Source organism: Ylistrum balloti, unplaced genomic scaffold (assembly GCF_031769215.1).
Source record: "Ylistrum balloti isolate Yb309-2 unplaced genomic scaffold, AGI_CSIRO_Ybal_v1 Utg370892, whole genome shotgun sequence".
NCBI lineage: Eukaryota > Metazoa > Mollusca > Bivalvia > Pectinida > Pectinidae > Ylistrum > Ylistrum balloti.
Window position 1 is genome coordinate 440,584 of NW_026782507.1, and position 18,093 is coordinate 458,676.

The following is an 18,093-nucleotide window of genomic DNA, read 5'->3' on the forward strand; positions in this document are numbered from 1 at the left end:
TTGTTTGTTTTTCTTCTGCATCTAAAAAGAAGGACAACTTTAGGAAATATTTCATGAATTACAGTTATGAAAATTTGGATAGAACAATAGAAGAATATTTTTTTGTAATTAAGAGCATAAAATAAAATGTAGGAAATAGGTAGAAAAATTGACAAAAAAGATAATTTGAAACTGTGATATGTTGTAATAAGTATGTGTTTTTCATAAATGTGTATTTGACAAACGATGAAGGTGCATTTGTAAATTGTCTTTCAAAATGGCAGATTTTATTCATTTTGAACAAACATTGAATTGTTGAGAATATTTCAAAATCAATGCACAAAATTATGTAGGTATTATCACTAAAATACACTTAACTAGATTCAGCATGTCAGATCAACTGTACATTACTTAAATATTTTGCATGACATTTGAAAATTAGCATATTAAAGTTTCATTGAGCGTCGGTTCAAATTTTGAGAATTAGGCATATGATTTTTAATTTCATAACATAACACATGCATTTTCTGTAAAATAAATACTATTTATGTCATGAAAGGCCAGTTTGTAAAATGTATGTGAAATATAAGGAATGTACAGTAAAACACACATTTTTCACGAGAAATCTCAATATTTAAATCATTCTGACACTTAAGGTTGCACTACTCCATGTATATAAATGAATATTTAATTTGTTTTTATTATACTGAACACTGTTCTTCCTGGTAAAGTATGTTACATTACAATAAATAGCTGTAATTCTAACTTACATTATCTGCAGTTTTTACCTGTTCAAAGGCCATTTGTGTAGTGGAGAAGATACAATGAACTCTATTGGCTGTAGATTACAAACTCAAAGGAAAGATTGTTATTTTTCACATTTCAGATCTTTAAAGAATCAAAACTTCTCTAATCAAAGTCATCTAATTTTTTAGACTTTATAGAAAAATAACTTATGTTGAAAAGTTTCATTCAGAGAACAACTTTTTTTTTTTTTTTTTTAAGTAAAGCAATGTTGAATTAAGAGTTTAATCTAGTACTTAATTAAAAAAAAAAAAAAATAGAAAAAAAAATCTTTCAAGAACACTGGTGAGGAACTACTAGTTCAATTTTTTAAGAATTTAAGAAAAAGAAAGCCGGCATGATGTCTATGAAAAATGTCTACAGTACACGAAACTTGCATTTGTCAAGAGTTATCTTTCCTGTTGTGATCTTCATCTATTGATCTCAGCACTATTAATTAAATCACATTTCATTACATATTTATTTCATTTCATTTTAGAAGTCTTTGCCTTATTTGCTTCTTCTAAGCCGTTTTCTGTGTATAAATTTAATTTTAATTCCCAAGTACCAAATCAATATTAACGCATATGTGTGTATACACGCCAGTTGATATCCAATATACTGTAAGTCTACTCATGTTGGGGAGTTTAATTTTTTGGTTTAATTTATTTTTTGGGTAAACTGCTGGCAGCAGCAGAAGTATCAGAACTTGAGCAATTCAATTTTTGCTATCTTATTGATGTAGATAAACAATTATAAATTTATTTGGCTCTGAAGTTATAATAGATTTTGTGGCTTCTATAATCCATGAAATTTTTTTATTTTTTGAAAAACCAGGAAATTATAGTCCTATGGAAATGAACGATTTTACAGTAAGAATGCCTGTGTATACACATGTATAAATCTGTTACATGTGACCCTGTATGTTACGCTGTGTAACTCTAGAAACACTGAAATGACAGGTGTGTATTTTGTACAGTGTAGACTATGTATAGGTGTTTGTGTTGGTTGTAGAATGGAGTGCAATATTGTGATATATCTGCCATTGATATGTGCCTACAGCTGTATTGTATCCATATATAAAACTTGCACCCTGCTTGTGTAAGAGGTGGCTTGTTGTCGACAACTACGCAGCTACCTATGTATTGACATCACAGAATTACTGTATATCGGAATATTTTTGTGCTGTTCAATTTTTGCAAAAATCCCCAAAACATACCTTTGGAAATTCTGCTTGTTTAATTTTTAGCGATTTCGTTGTCTCAGAAATTTGGAAGGCCTCTTTTGAACACTGTAAATACGAGTACTTTTGAAGGGACATAAGTGTAGATTCTAACATCCATTGAAGCTCTAATTGACCAGTCAAATTAGATAACAGATTTACATACTGACAAGTATTTATTTATTATAAAAGGGTTCACAACTAGAAAGTGCTGAGGTGTCTGTAGGTACCTCAGCTCTATAGATGTATTACTCAAGTGTTTACAAGAAATTTTGCGATTTCGATTTTTTTGATTTTTTTTTTTTTTTTGGATATTGAAAGGGATGCCTAACTTGCAAAAATTAGATACCCACAAAAAATTCCTGATATATGGTATATGGTAAAATGGTGATTAAGATAACAAAACGTCCAGCGTACTATGTAACACTTGCTCATTAGAAGGAGTTATATCATGTTATATGTAATGTGTAGGTTTGCATATTTAGCATCGAACAAAAAACATCATCAATCTGCTGCTTCCATGTATACTGTTAACAAATTTCATCGTTTTTCGCTATGAATAACCTTTGGACCTCTATATACACAAATCATGCGTAGATTTAACACAACAGATGCTTAAATCTAGACCAGCAGAATTGTAGCTTTGAGGATTTCACATTTGATGGTTGATTTAACTTGAGCGCCTGTTACACAAGCGTGTCCGTGTAGATCTGTATGATGTGTAAATGAAATGTGATTTGTTTGCTTCTGTGAATTGTATTTCTTATGTAGTAAAAAGTCTTGTATAAACCAATTAACATGTGTTTGTTTTAATTTTATTAGCCCATCCCTCGTATCAAATGTTGGCTTTTTAAATCACTTTTTATCTATTTTCAATCTGTCACTCAGTCCATTCCTTAAACATTTGTTTATTACTGTTGTGAAGAACTACTGAAGGGATATCCTTGAGAAAATAGGAGTGTGATGATAAAGTTTTATTCCTTGTCTAGCTTGTAACAATTTGAGCTTCATCAGATTTTCAAAATGACCACTAGCAGCCATTTTGAATTTTCAAATTTAAAGTTTGTTATTGCTATTTTTTTTAAAGAACTGTACAATAGACTCATTGAAACTTTATGAATACATTACAAACGGGTCCTTCATATTCATTACCAATATTAGTTGTGCTTGTCTCATTTTGAGTGTTATTGGATATTCAAGATGGCCACAAGGAATCACTTTGGATCACATCATTTAAAGTTTATTGCTGCTATATTTGAAGAACCATTTGTAATACTTGAGAGGAAATTTCCTTACCTTTGTAATACTTGAGAGGAAATTTCCTTAACCTTTGTAATAATTGAGGAAATTTCCTTACCTTTGTAATACTTGAGAGGAAATTTCCTTACCTTTGTAATACTTGAGAGGAAATTTCCTTAACCTTTGTTGTGAGGAAATCCTTACCTTTGTAATACTTGAGAGGAAATTTCCTTACCTTTGTAATACTTGAGAGGAAATAACCTTGAGAGGAAATTTCCTTACCTTTGTAATACTTGAGAGGAAATTTCCTTACCTTTGTAATACTTGAGAGGAAATTTCCTTAACCTTTGTAATAATTGAGGAAATTTCCTTACCTTTGTAATACTTGAGAGGAAATGTCCTTACCTTTGTAATACTTGAGAGGAAATTTCCTTAACCTTTGTAATAATTGAGGAAATTTCCTTACCTTTGTAATACTTGAGAGGAAATGTCCTTACCTTTGTAATACTTGAGGAAATTTCTTTAACCTTTGCACTGCTTGAGGAAATTTCTTTAATTCATGTAATGCTTTTCTTTGGGCAGTTATAAATTAAGGAAAATTCCGGTAAATTCATGACATAGGGGAACTTAAAGGATGGGTTTTCTGTATGAGTCATTGACTCAACATATTTGGAGATAAATTATATATTAAAAAAATGGTAATGAGTTAAAAATTTGGATTTTGATATTTGAGGTTTGTTAATACTTCTTTTTAAGAGCTAAAGATATGGTCTTCCTCAAATGTGTTCATTATCTCTGTATGGGTCTCCCTGAATTTCTAGTGTCGCCATGGGTCTCCCTGATTTCCTTGTGTTGCCATGGGTCTCCCTGAATTTCTAGTGTCACCATGGGTCTCCCTGATTTCCTTGTGTTGCCATGGGTCTCCCTGAATTTGTAGTGTCGCCATGGGTCTCCCTGATTTCCTTGTGTTGTCATGGGTCTCCCTGATTTCCTTGTGTTGTCATGGGTCTCCCTGATTTCCTTGTGTTGTCATGGGTCTCCCTGATTTCCTTGTGTTGCCATGGGTCTCCCAGATTTCTCATAATATATGTCTCATTTTTATGAAAATATTTAAGATTATAGTCCAAAGTTAGCTGAAAGAATATAAATATAGAAATAAACACAGATTCCACATCAATATGAATCAACAAAGAATGCCAGCAGATTGGTTAGTCTTACACTGGAGAAAAAAAAAAAAAATAAGGAAGAGTTATTTCCCTTTGTGCATGAAATGTACATCTCAACAATTTAACAAAACATTTTATACAGAAAATCTTTTGAAGCTTTACATGTATAAGGTATATATAGAGGAAAAAGATATAATTTTTTGAAATTCTTAGCTTGATGACATCCAAAAAGATGTCGTGATTTCTTTCTGTATCTGTATTTGTACATCGCAGATCCCAATATGCTCGTTTTTAAGAAAAGGGAAAATTAGAGCAATACCAGGCAAAGGATTAATTAAATCCCTTAACTGGTGGCACACATTTAACTTTACATGAAAGATGATTCCAGTCTGTCACAGTTTTTTTTAAAGAGGGAGTTGTAGTGTTGTAGAGTTGTTGCAATCTGGATTTGGTCATTTTTGATACAGAATTTGACAGATCAATTTTTTATACCATGTTGAATTATTGTTTGATATACATATAAAGTATATAATTAAAACAGTAGATGTAAAATACAGTGTAACCTGTATAAACTAGGTTTCTATGGGATTAATGGGCTGATTTATAGAGGTGTTAGGTTTAAAGAGGTTAGGTAAATCTTAGATTTAAAAACTAAATTTAGACATGACATATGTGAATATTTTAAAATATGGGTGAAATTTAAGGAAAAAAGCCCCAAACTTTTCCATTGTTGAAGTCAAATTATTGTGCAGAAGCAAAGATACTACACTTGACAACCCATTTTGTTCAAAAACTCGAGTGAAATATGTGGTGACCTCTTAATTAATTCACTGACTCATTCAGTTTTCTTTGAAAGTGCAGGTCAGTCCACTTGCCATTTATCAAAAGAAAAGAGTCGCTTTTCAGAAAACTAGATATAGATATGACAGAAAAAATAATGGAAGCTTTTTAGAAAAAACAGAATCTGGATTATCCTGGTTTCAACTATGTCGGTTAATGTACTTCAGATTATAAGGAAAATGTTGCAACTAAATATCTGAAATAGACAGAGGCCACAAAAGGTAATTTGTAGAATTGTTTGATGTGATCACCATGACGATGTGTAGAATTCTTTGATATGATCACCATGACAATATATAGAATTGTTTGATGCGATAACCATGGCAATGTGTAGAATTGCTTAATGCGATCACCTTGCCAATGTGTAGAATTGTTTGATGCGATCACCATGGCAATGTGTGGAATTGTTTGATGTGATCACCACGACAATGTGTAGAATTGTTTTTGATGTGATCACCATGACGATGTGTAGAATTGTTTGATGCCATAACCATGACAATGTGTAGAATTGTTTGATGTGATCACCATGACAATGTGTGAAATTGTTTGATGTGATCACCATGACAATGTGTAGAATTGTTTGATGCGATCACCATGGCAATGTGTGGAATTGTTTGATGTGATCACCATGACGATGTGTAGAATTGCTTCAAGCGATCACCATGACAATGTGTAGAATTGTTTGATGTGATCACCATGACAATGTGTAGAATTGCTTCAAGCGATCACCATGACAATGTGTAGAATTGTTTGATGTGATCACCATGACGATGTGTAGAATTGCTTCAAGCGATCACCATGACAATGTGTAGAATTGTTTGATGCGATCACCATGACAATGTGTGGAATTGTTTGATGTGATCACCATGACAATGTGTAGAATTGTTTGATGTGATCACCATGACAATATGTAGAATTGTTTGATGTGATCACCATGACGATGTGTAGAATTGTTTGATGCGATCACCACGACAATGTTTAGAATTGTTTTTGATGTGATCACCATGACGATGTGTAGAATTGTTTGATGCGATAACCATGACGATGTGTAGAATTGTTTGATGTGATCACCATGACAATGTGTAGAATTGTTTGATGTGATCACCATGACAATGTGTAGAATTGCTTCAAGCGATCACCATGACAATGTGTAGAATTGTTTGATGCGATCACCATGGCAATGTGTGGAATTGTTTGATGTGATCACCATGACAATGTGTAGAATTGTTTGATATAATCACCATGACAATGTGTAGAATTGTTTGATGTGATCACCATGACAATATGTAGAATTGTTTGATGCGATCACCATGACAATGTGTAGAATTGTTTGATGCGATCACCATGACGATGTGTAGAATTGTTTGATGCGATCACCATGACAATGTGTAGAATTGTTTGATGTGATCACCATGACAATGTGTAGAATTGTTTGATGTGATCACCATGACAATATGTAGAATTGTTTTTGATGTGATCACCATGACAATATGTAGAATTGTTTGATGCGATCACCATGACGATGTGTAGAATTGTTTGATGCGATCACCATGACGATGTGTAGAATTGTTTGATGTGATCACCATGACAATATGTAGAATTGTTTGGAGTGATCACCATGACAATGTGTAGAATTGTTTTTGATGTGATCACCATGACGATGTGTAGAATTGTTTGATGTGATCACCATGACAATGTGTAGAATTGCATCAAGCGATCACCATGACAATGTGTAGAATTGTTTGATGCGATCACCATGGCAATGTGTGGAATTGTTTGATGTGATCACCATGACAATGTGTAGAATTGCTTCAAGCGATCACCATGACGATGTATAGAATTGTTTGATGCGATAACCATGACAATGTGTAGAATTGCTTCAAGCGATCACCATGACAATGTGTAGAATTGTTTGATGCGATCACCATGGCAATGTGTGATGTGATTGACGATGTGTGATGTGATCACCATGACGATGTGTAGAATTGTTTGATGCGATCACCATGACAATGTGTAGAATTGTTTGATGTGATCACCATGATGTGATCAATGTGTATGTGTGAATTGTTTGATGTGATCACCATGACAATGTGTAGAATTGTTTGATGTGATCACCATGACAATGTGTAGAATTGTTTGATGTGATCACCATGACAATGTGTAGAATTGTTTGATGTGATCACCATGACAATGTGTGGAATTGTTTGATGTGATCACCATGACAATGTGTAGAATTGTTTGATGTGATCACCATGACAATGTGTAGAATTGTTTGATGTGATCACCATGACAATGTGTAGAATTGCTTCAAGCGATCACCATGACAATATGTAGAATTGTTTGATGCGATCACCATGACAATGTGTGAAATTGTTTGATGTGATCACCATGACAATGTGTAGAATTGTTTGATGTGATCACCATGACGATGTGTAGAATTGTTTGATGTGATCACCATGACGATGTGTAGAATTGTTTGATATAATCACCATGACAATGTGTAGAATTGTTTGATGTGATCACCATGACAATGTGTAGAATTGTTTGATATAATCACCATGACAATGTGTAGAATTGTTTGATATAATCACCATGACAATGTGTAGAATTGTTTGATATAATCACCATGACAATGTGTAGAATTGTTTGATATGATCACCATGACAATGTGTAGAATTGTTTGATATGATCACCATGACAATGTGTAGAATTGTTTGATAGAATATATGATCACCATGACATGACATGTGTAGAAATTGTGTTGATTGTTTGGTGTGATCACCATGACGATGTGTAGAATTGTTTGATATAATCACCATGACAATGTGTAGAATTGTTTGATGTGATCACCATGAAATCATGGTTACAGAACTGTAATATTTTTTGAAACATATAATCTATTTGATGAGATGAAGTATCCTGCCATTGATGATCGGTCTCTTTGAGAGCTAATTAATTTTATGGTTACATAGAAAGATCTGTCACATTTTTCTTGTTAAACAACATAACAAAATTTTCATGGTTGAAACAAAAATCCAAATTACAGTACTTTAGTGTTTTTAGAATTGTATTGAGCCACCTCTCAGTAGTAGTCCTAGGGAAACAGAAAATGTTTTACAGGTGAAAAAGAAGGAACACACTCTTGTCAACATGTTGGTGGAAAGTCAATAATATTCTTAAGACACTGAGGAAAGAGACATAAAATAACTTTATACTGCTATAATATCAGAACAGGTTGGTAGTTATTTCTGGCTAAAGGAAAGAAAATAAAGAAAGAGTTATTCCCCTTAGTACACAAAGTAACACTTTCTCTCCCTCCAGCTCTGGACGTTCAATATCTCATTCATAGTGTTGATTAAACACGATTGTACTTGATCAGGGCGAGATTCTGGAAGTGTTGATTATCATTAAGTTGACCTGTCTTGAGTTGTTGTGTCACATGATCTCTGTGAGTTTTGTTCTCTGATTTCCATGAAATCTCATTAACAGTTTTAGAGAAATATTCTGGAAATCCTTGTTCTCCTATTAAAGGTTACTTTCGTTTTTATTCTCAAATTTCACTTACATCTGCAAGATGAGACCCAAACATTATAGCTTTTATATGGCAAACTTTAACAAAATCATGCCTGTTTATTGATGGCAATGATCATTTATCAAAATGTGAAAAAAAAAAATTGATAATTATAATGTCTTCTGAAACAACAGGTAGCATTCCCTACATCTTGTTGTGCATAGTAATTGTTTAAAATTTGTGTCTTGGTTGGTTGGTGGTTTTTCCTTAAATTTTAAAATCATATACTTCATATACACATCAACTGCCAAACTCTCGACTAATATGAGCCTACCTGGAACTACATGAATGGTTACAATTTGTACAAAACCAGAGTACTCATGGAGATTGTGAAAGGCAAGTAGTAAGGGTTGTTTAGAGCAAACTTATTACTCAATTGCAGAACGTTAATTCAGAAATGAAACAGCCTCCATCATATTTAAGTAGCAAAAAATTGTATTCAGTCTGTTATTGTATAACAGTGTACCAAGATGTGTATGACAGTGATTAAGTTGAGGTAAGAACAATATCTTAAGTCTTGTCACTTTGTGACTGAAAGTGATGAAATGTTGTGTCCAATGGCTGTAGGTATAAGTATCTGTAACACCTATAATGCTGAGGTCATGACGCCGAAAATGCTGAGGTCATGACCTTGACACCTGTGTCCACTCACAATCAGTCATTCTGGCATGTAAAGATAGGGGGTTATCCGTCAAAAGTCTGCATCATCTTCTCGTAACAAATGACAACAGCGGATAACAATATCAATCACGGTCACTCAGATGTTTTAGTTTTCTTTGATGTCATTTATAAACGTCAACCTTTCCTAAAAAGTCTTACCTTGTGTCATTATTCTATTTCAAGAATTACATGTGTTTGAATGAATCATCAACTCATTTAGGACAAATCTTGGCCAGGTGTGGAAGGTTACAGTAAATAGCTAACATCAGTGGCAGACCGTGGTTACATAATTAAATCTTTATTATTTATTAACATTTTAACAAGATAGGTGACACAACATGTGAAATACAGACATGAAAGTAAATTTCTCACTCAAAGAGAAGTAATTTATATTCTGAACAGCAGGAACATCTATCGTCATTTAATGTGCACATACAAATAATTATGAGATGAGAAATGATCAATTTTTTCTTGCTCTAATTTGAAAAATAAACTTTTTCATGTATATAACATATGCCTACCTCTCCTCTCCTTGACCAGACCCTATCTGTCTCACACTCCTCTCTACTTGACCAGACCCTATCTGTCCCACTTTCCCCATTACTTGACCAGACCCTATCTGTCTCACTCTCCCCTCTACTTGACCAGACCCTATCTGTCTAACTCACCCCACTCTTCTTGACCAGACCCTATTGTCCCACTCTCCCCTCAACTTGACCAGACCCTATTGCCCCACTGTCCCCACTACTTGACAAGACCCTATCTGTCTCACTGTCCTCTCTACCTGACAAGACCCTATCTGTCCCACTCTCCCCTCTACTTGACCAGAACCTATATGTCCCACTCTCCCCTCCACTTGACCAGACCCTATCAGTCATACTCTCCCCTCTACTTGATAAGACCCTATCTGTCCCACTCTCCCCACTACTTGACCAGACCCTATCTGTCCAACACTCCCCTCTTCTTGACCAGACCCTATTGTCCAACTGTCCCCTCTACTTGACCAGACCCTATTGCCCCACTGTCCCCTCTTCTTGACCAGACCCTATTGTCCAACTGTCCCCTCTACCTGACAAGACCCTATCTGTCCCACTCTCCCCTCTACTTGACCAGACCCTATCTGTCCGTCTTGTCCTTCTACTTGACCAGACCCTATTTGCCCCACTGTCCCCTCTACTTGACCTAATCCTATCTGTCTCACTGTCCTCTCTACCTGACAAGATCCTATCACTACTGGACCAGACTCTACCTGTCCAACTTTCCCCTCTACTCGACCAAACCCTATCTGTCCCACAATCCCCTCTACTTGACCAAACCCTATCTGTCCCACTGTCCCCACTACTTAACCAGAACCTATTGCCCCACTACTTGACCAGACCCTATCTGTCTCACTGTCCTCTCTACTTGACAAGACCCTATCTGTCCCACTCTCCCCTCTACTTGACCAAACCCTATCTGTCCCACTTCCCACTACTTGACCAGACCCTATCTGTCCCACTCTCCGCTCTACTTGACCAAACCCTATCTGTCCCATTGTCCCCACTACTTGACCAGACCCTATCTGTCTCACTCTTCCCTCTGCTTGACCAGACCCTATCTGTCCCATTGTCCCTTCTACTTGACCTGGCCCTATCTGTCCCATTATCCCTTCTAATTGACCAGACCACAAATGTCCCACTCTCCCCTCTACTTGACAAGACCATATCTGTCCCAGTCTCCCCTCTACTTGACGAAACCCCTTGACCAGACCCTATCTGTCCCATTGTCCCCACTACTTGACCAGGCCCTATCTGTCCCACTATCCCCACTACTTGACCAGACCTTATCTGTCCCATAGTCCCCTCTACCTGACCAGGCCCTGTCTGTCCCATTGTCCCCACTACTTGACCAGACCACAAATGTCCCACTCTCCCCTCTACTTGACCAGACACTATCTGTCTCACTCTCCCCTCTACTTGACCAGAACCTATCAGTCCAACACTCCCCTCTTCTTGACCAGACCCTATTGTCCCACTCTCCCCTCTACTTGACCAGACCCTATTTGTCCCACTCTCCCCTCTACTTTACCAGACTCTATCTGTCCCACTCTCCCCTCTACTTGACCAGACCCTATTGCCCCACTGTCCCCACTACTTTACCAGACCCTATCTGTCCCACTGTCCCCACTACGTGACCAGACCCTATCTGTCCCACTTTCCTCTCTACTTGACCAAACCCTATCTGTCCCACTCTTTCCTCTATTTGACCAGACCCTATCTGTCCCACTATTTCCTCTACTAGACCAGACTGTATCTGTCTATCTGAAAGTTCTTGTTCACTGACCCTCACAAGAATGATTCATGTTTTGACTCCTTGATACACAGAAAGAGTTTTCCTTATATCAAATGTACATTACTGTAGTAGCATCTTTTAGTGTCTCTAATGGACTGTGTCTGATTGGCTCATTAATAGTAGTAACTGTAATGGACTATGTCTGATTGACTCATTGATAGTAGTAACTGTGTTGGACTGTCTTATTGACTCATTGATAGTAGTAACTGTGTTGGACTGTTTTATTGACTCAGCAATAGTACTAACTCTAATGGACTGTGTCTGATTGGCTCATTAATAGTAGTTACTGATAGAGGGTGTCTTATTGACTCATTAATGTTACTCTGATGGACTCAGTGCTACAAATGTGGTGTCTCATTGACTTTAGATGACACTACTATCTGAGTTAGTAATCGCTCAAAATATTAAACATATCAAATGTACATTACTGTGGAAGTAGCATTTTTTAGTGTCTTCAAGTTCCTCACATATGGGTTCTTCCATAACTGTTTTAAAAGACCTGCTGCCTTAAACTGTCTCAAATATCAGTTATTTTGAGTCTTTATCATACTCCCTATGATTCTCCTTTAGCCCTGTGTTGTTAGAGTAAGCCCATGCATTAAAGCTGCCTTGATAAGACCGACGACTTTTACATATAACTATGTGAAGGGAGGTAATCCAATATGGCGGATGCAGAACTTGGGAATGATAACCCCAGGAATGGCATGTACCTGCGTATAGTGCGCACCCCCTTTTTGACACGACAGTTTCAGCTTAAAAAAGTGCGCACTATACGCGAATATTTACGGTAGATCCTTGAATCTGGGTATTTGTTTAGAATTTTTCGAAACATTTCAACAATGTGACTAATAAAAGTGTAGGTAATTCCATGAATAAATATGATAACATTCATGACAAAAAGCATTCTACTGGCAAAACAACTTGAGTCAAGGCAAATTGGTTATCATATTCTGAAAAATGTTGTTTACCCTTAGCATGTGACCATGAAAGTATGTCAAGGTCATTTAGTTTAATTAACTAATCCTTCACAGCCCCCTTTGACCTCATAATTGGTTAAGCAACACAATCAAAAGTATTGTCATAATTCATCAAAAATATTAATAAGGGAAAGATGCCAAAAAGCACAGAATATATGCGACCCTTTTCTCAGATCAAATGATGTCGAAGGGTTTCTTCATCATCCCTAATTCTTAGACATGTTTTAACCTCTCCAGCTTCCCCTTATTTAATGCGTTCTCTAAAATCTTTTAGTGTGGGAAACAAATTATGTACATATTCTCGATTTCTAACTCTAGCTGCTTCATTCTAAATAAAAGGACTGAATATATATGTCTGTTTGATCTGTAAATCACTGTTGCTATGTCATTGATTTTACTTTGAAATTCATTGACAATATCAGCTTTTGACAAGGCTTACTGTACACAACCACAGCCATATTTAAGATGATTTTTTTTCTTCTGTACTCGGGATTAGAACAACAAAACATTAATTCATTGTGATGTGAAAATCTGTAAGAATGAGGATGACAGGTATTAATTAGTACTAAGCTGCAGCTGTATAGGATTAGAGAAAGCTTAAAACAGAGGCCATCTTTCAACTAAATCACACGCATACATCACACAGACGTGGAAGATGTCCATCTTTGTATTAGTCTCATAAAATGTCAAACAAATAGGCTCACAAAACACAGCCATCTTTTGTAATTGGATATTCTAAGGACAGGGGCTGCTGTTTTCACAACAATGTGGAATCTGTGGTGACTTTAGTCCTTATTAGGCAAAGTTTGTGTAAATCTTCATTATTCAGTGCTTGAACTCAAATATAAGAACTTTAAAATGTTTACCTGAGAAGTATGATTTTATGACAAGTCCAAGACATACAGAAACATCAAGTGTAGCTTCAACACCTTTGATATAGGTATGTTGGTAGGTATGACCTAGTAACCTAAATATACTAACACTTTAAACATGTAATTCTTCAACCTGATATAGGATTTATAATCCATTCCCAAGGAAAATGGATTAATTTAATTGACTTTTCAGTTTTTGTTTGCTTGTTTCAGGCACCTTAAAAGTAGTCCTTAGTGTGTCTCAGTGACACATTATCAGGAGTAAATGGGACAGAATCAATACTATACATTCTGTGTCACATTGACCCATGATCCAGTAGTAATTCCAACAGACTGTGTTTCTTTGACTCGGTAACAGTACCAACTCTGATGGACTCAAAGCTATACACTGTGTCTCATTGACTCATTCAAAGAAGTACTTTAATTGACTGTGGAACATTGACTCATTAACTGTAGTAACAAAGAGTCGAGGCTACACACATCTTATGTCTCGCTGACTCGTAAACAGTAGTTACACCTCCTGTGTCTCTTTAACAGTAGTAACTGTGTTGGACTGTCTAATTGACTCATTAATAGTAGTAATTCTGTTGGACTGTGTCTTATTGACTCATTAACAGTAGTAACTGTGATGGACTGATTGACTCATTAATAGTAGTAACTGATAGACTCTATCTGATTGACTCATTAATAGTAGTAACTGTGATAGACTGTGTCTGATTGACTCATTAACAGTAGTAACTGTGATAGACTGTGTCTGATTGACTCATTAAAAGTAGTAACTGATAGACTCTATCTGATTGACTCATTAATAGTAGTAACTGTGATAGACTGTGTCTTATTGACTCATTAACAGTAGTAACTGTAATGGACTGTCTGATTGGCTCATTAATAGTAGTAACTGTGTTGGACTGTCTGATTGACTCATCAATAGTAATAACTGTGATAGACTCTGTCTGATTGACTCATTTGCAGTAGTAACTGTGATAGACTGTGTCTGATTGACTTATTAATAGTAGTAACTCTAATGGACTGTGTCTGATAGACTCATTGATAGTAGTAACTGTAAAGGACTGTGTCTGATTGACTCATTAATAGTAGTAACTGTGTTGGACTGTGTCTTATTGACTCATTAATAGTAGTAACTGTAATGAACTGTGTCTGATTGACTCATTGATAGTAGTAACTGTAATGGACTGTGTCTGATTGGCTCATTAACAGTAGTAACTGTAATGGACTGTGTCTGATTGACTCATTAATAGTAGTAACTGTAATGAACTGTGTCTGATTGACTCATTAATAGTAGTAACTGTAATGGACTGTGTCTGATTGGCTCATTAACAGTAGTAACTGTAATGGACTGTGTCTGATTGACTCATTGATAGTAGTAACTGTAATGGACTGTGTCTGATTGGCTCATTAACAGTAGTAACTGTAATGGACTATGTTTGATTGACTCATTAATAGTAGTAACTGTAATGGACTGTCTTATTGACTCATTGATAGTAGTAACTGTAATGGACTGTCTGATTGACTCATTAACAGTAGTAACTGTAATGGACTGTGTCTGATTGGCTCATTAATAGTAGTAAATGTAATGGACTATGTCTGATTGACTCATTGATAGTAGTAACTGTAATGGACTATGTCTTATTGACTCATTAGTAGTAGTAACTGTGATGGACTGTGTCTGATTGGCTCATTAACAGTAGTAACTGATAGAGGGTGTCTTATTGACTCATTAATGTTACTCTGATGGACTCAGTGTTATAAATGTGGTGTCTCATTGACTTTAGATGACACTATCAGAGTTAGTAATTGCTTAAAATATTAAATGTCAAAGTCAACAGCAGCCACTTGAACAGATGCTAAAGCAATGGTTACGTCTTGCATTCACACACATCCTTGTCTATAAATTTACCAAAGATGAATTATGTGTAAATATGGTCAACTACGTTGAACTACAGCAAAATGGCAAGTTGACATTACTCAACATACTTAATGGTTCAGTGAACGTTCTTCAACCATAGTCCAGCATATTTGGTTGTCCTTTTGACCCTACATGACCATGGTGCTAACGGTACTGCTATATGAATATTGCCAGGTCAATTATAAGTAATTATCAAACGATGTTTAAACTATGGTCACAGTAGCTCCAGTGGAGATACATTAAACGATTTGAAAAACTATGGGCTAACCATAGTAAAATCAAAGATTACCCTATATTACTAACGATAAAGAACTATGTCTTAGTACGTTAATACATTTATCTATGATCAACTACTGTCAACTGCTGGTCCGACACTAAGGTCTACTACATGTGTGACCGCACAATGTGACAGCATAACCGCTGCTTCACATCCTGAATCTCATCGACATCATAACTCTAATCTTTTGGGCAGACTCAAAGCTGTACAAACTTGTCTCAATTACTCATTCTAAGAGCAGTTGATTGAACATCCTGCATCTCAATGACTCATTTAAGGTATCCCTCAAACAGGTCAGTTGATGATGGTGACTTAAAGTTCATCAATTCCTAGAATAGTACAAATCCAAATATTTGAGATGAAATTAATATTTGAAATCACAAACTAAAGTCATTATCATGGTACATCATTATTTTTTAATCGTGAATATGAAACATATTGTAGACACTCCAAACATTCATCAGGTTCCAGGGAGTTCCCAGCTCAATCACACAAAATAATAATTGCAGGCTAGCTTTAATAGATGTACAATTATTATCAACAATATTAATTTAGAACAGATATTTTCATTCAATAATCACATTGAACATCAGTTCATATAAATCTATTTATAGAACTCTGAATCAATTCTACAGCATGATTGAACAACACACGGAGAGAGAAACATATCTGAGCAATAACAGTAATCAAAATCTAACTAACTGATTTAGTTAGTCAGCCATTAAAGAATTGTTACACGGTCCTGATTGGAAATATACCAGTTGTTTTTCTGAAGTTTACAGAAACATGCATTTCATTAAAACAGAAATGAAACTTGTATGATATTATGCTAGAGATCATTTTAAATTTAATATACCCTGAATTTCAAATACTTAACATAATAATTAACCATACCATTCCAATTGAACAACCCTGCAACTTTAATTCTCAATATAGTTAGTGATTGTGACATGGATTGCCTTGGTAATATGTTTATTATAATAAATTTTCAAATAATTTAACAATTCTCCTAAAATAGTGAAACCATGCAATAGATAGACCAGTATCTCTAATGGTAAATAGTAACTTTTGTTTGAGTATATACCGATCAACAAAACAAGGTTTCTAAATACAGTGATGATGAGGGACATCATGTTCTGTACCAAAACAAAGTTTCTAAATACAGTGATGATGAGGGACATCATGTTCTGTACCAAAACAAAGTTTCTAAATACAGTGATGATGAAGGACATCATGTTCTGTACCAAAACAAAGTCTCTAAATACAGTGATGATGAAGGACATCAAAATCTGTACCAAAACAAAGTCTCTAAATACAGTGATGACGAGGGGCATCATGTACCAAAACAAAGTTTCTAAATACAGTGATGACGAGGGACATCATGTTCTGTACCAAAACAAAGTTTCTAAATACAGTGATGATGAGGGACATCATGTTCTGTACCAAAACAAAGTTTCTAAATACAGTGATGATGAAGGACATCAAAATCTGTACCAAAACAAAGTTTCTAAATACAGTGATGATGAGGGACATCATGTACCAAAACAAAGTTTCTAAATACAGTGATGATGAAGGACATCAAAATCTGTACCAAAACAAAGTCTCTAAATACAGTGATGATGAAGGACATCAAAATCTGTACCAAAACAAAGTTACTAAATACAGTGATGATGAAGGACATCAAAATCTGTACCAAAACAAAGTTACTAAATACAGTGATGATGAAGGACATCAAAATCTGTACCAAAACAAAGTCTCTAAATACAGTGATGATGAAGGACATCAAAATCTGTACCAAAACAAAGTTACTAAATACAGTGATGATGAAGGACATCAAAATCAAACCCTGTATAAATAAAATAGAAATTCTACAATTCATCAGCGACCAGAATAACTCGGGTAATAAACAAAATAAAGGTTCACATCATGGAGCTTGAAGAACATGGATGCTAGTATATGAGAGAAGATGTACCAAAAAGGCAAATACTAAATGTGAAAATTTCAACAAAGCAACATCCTCTTCTGAGTGCAAAAGCTAACAGACTAGCATGACCACTTTTATTTTGTCCCAAAAATTAAATATGAAATCAACATTTATCTCAGACCTGAATCGCCTTTATACTTGATACATGTCCTTATGGTGTCAAAAACTGTTGGCCAAAGTCTCTACTCCTTTAGTAAAATAGAACTTGATCTTCTTGGTTAAAGAATGCTTCAAACTAGATCATAGTCAAACTGTATTTAATTCA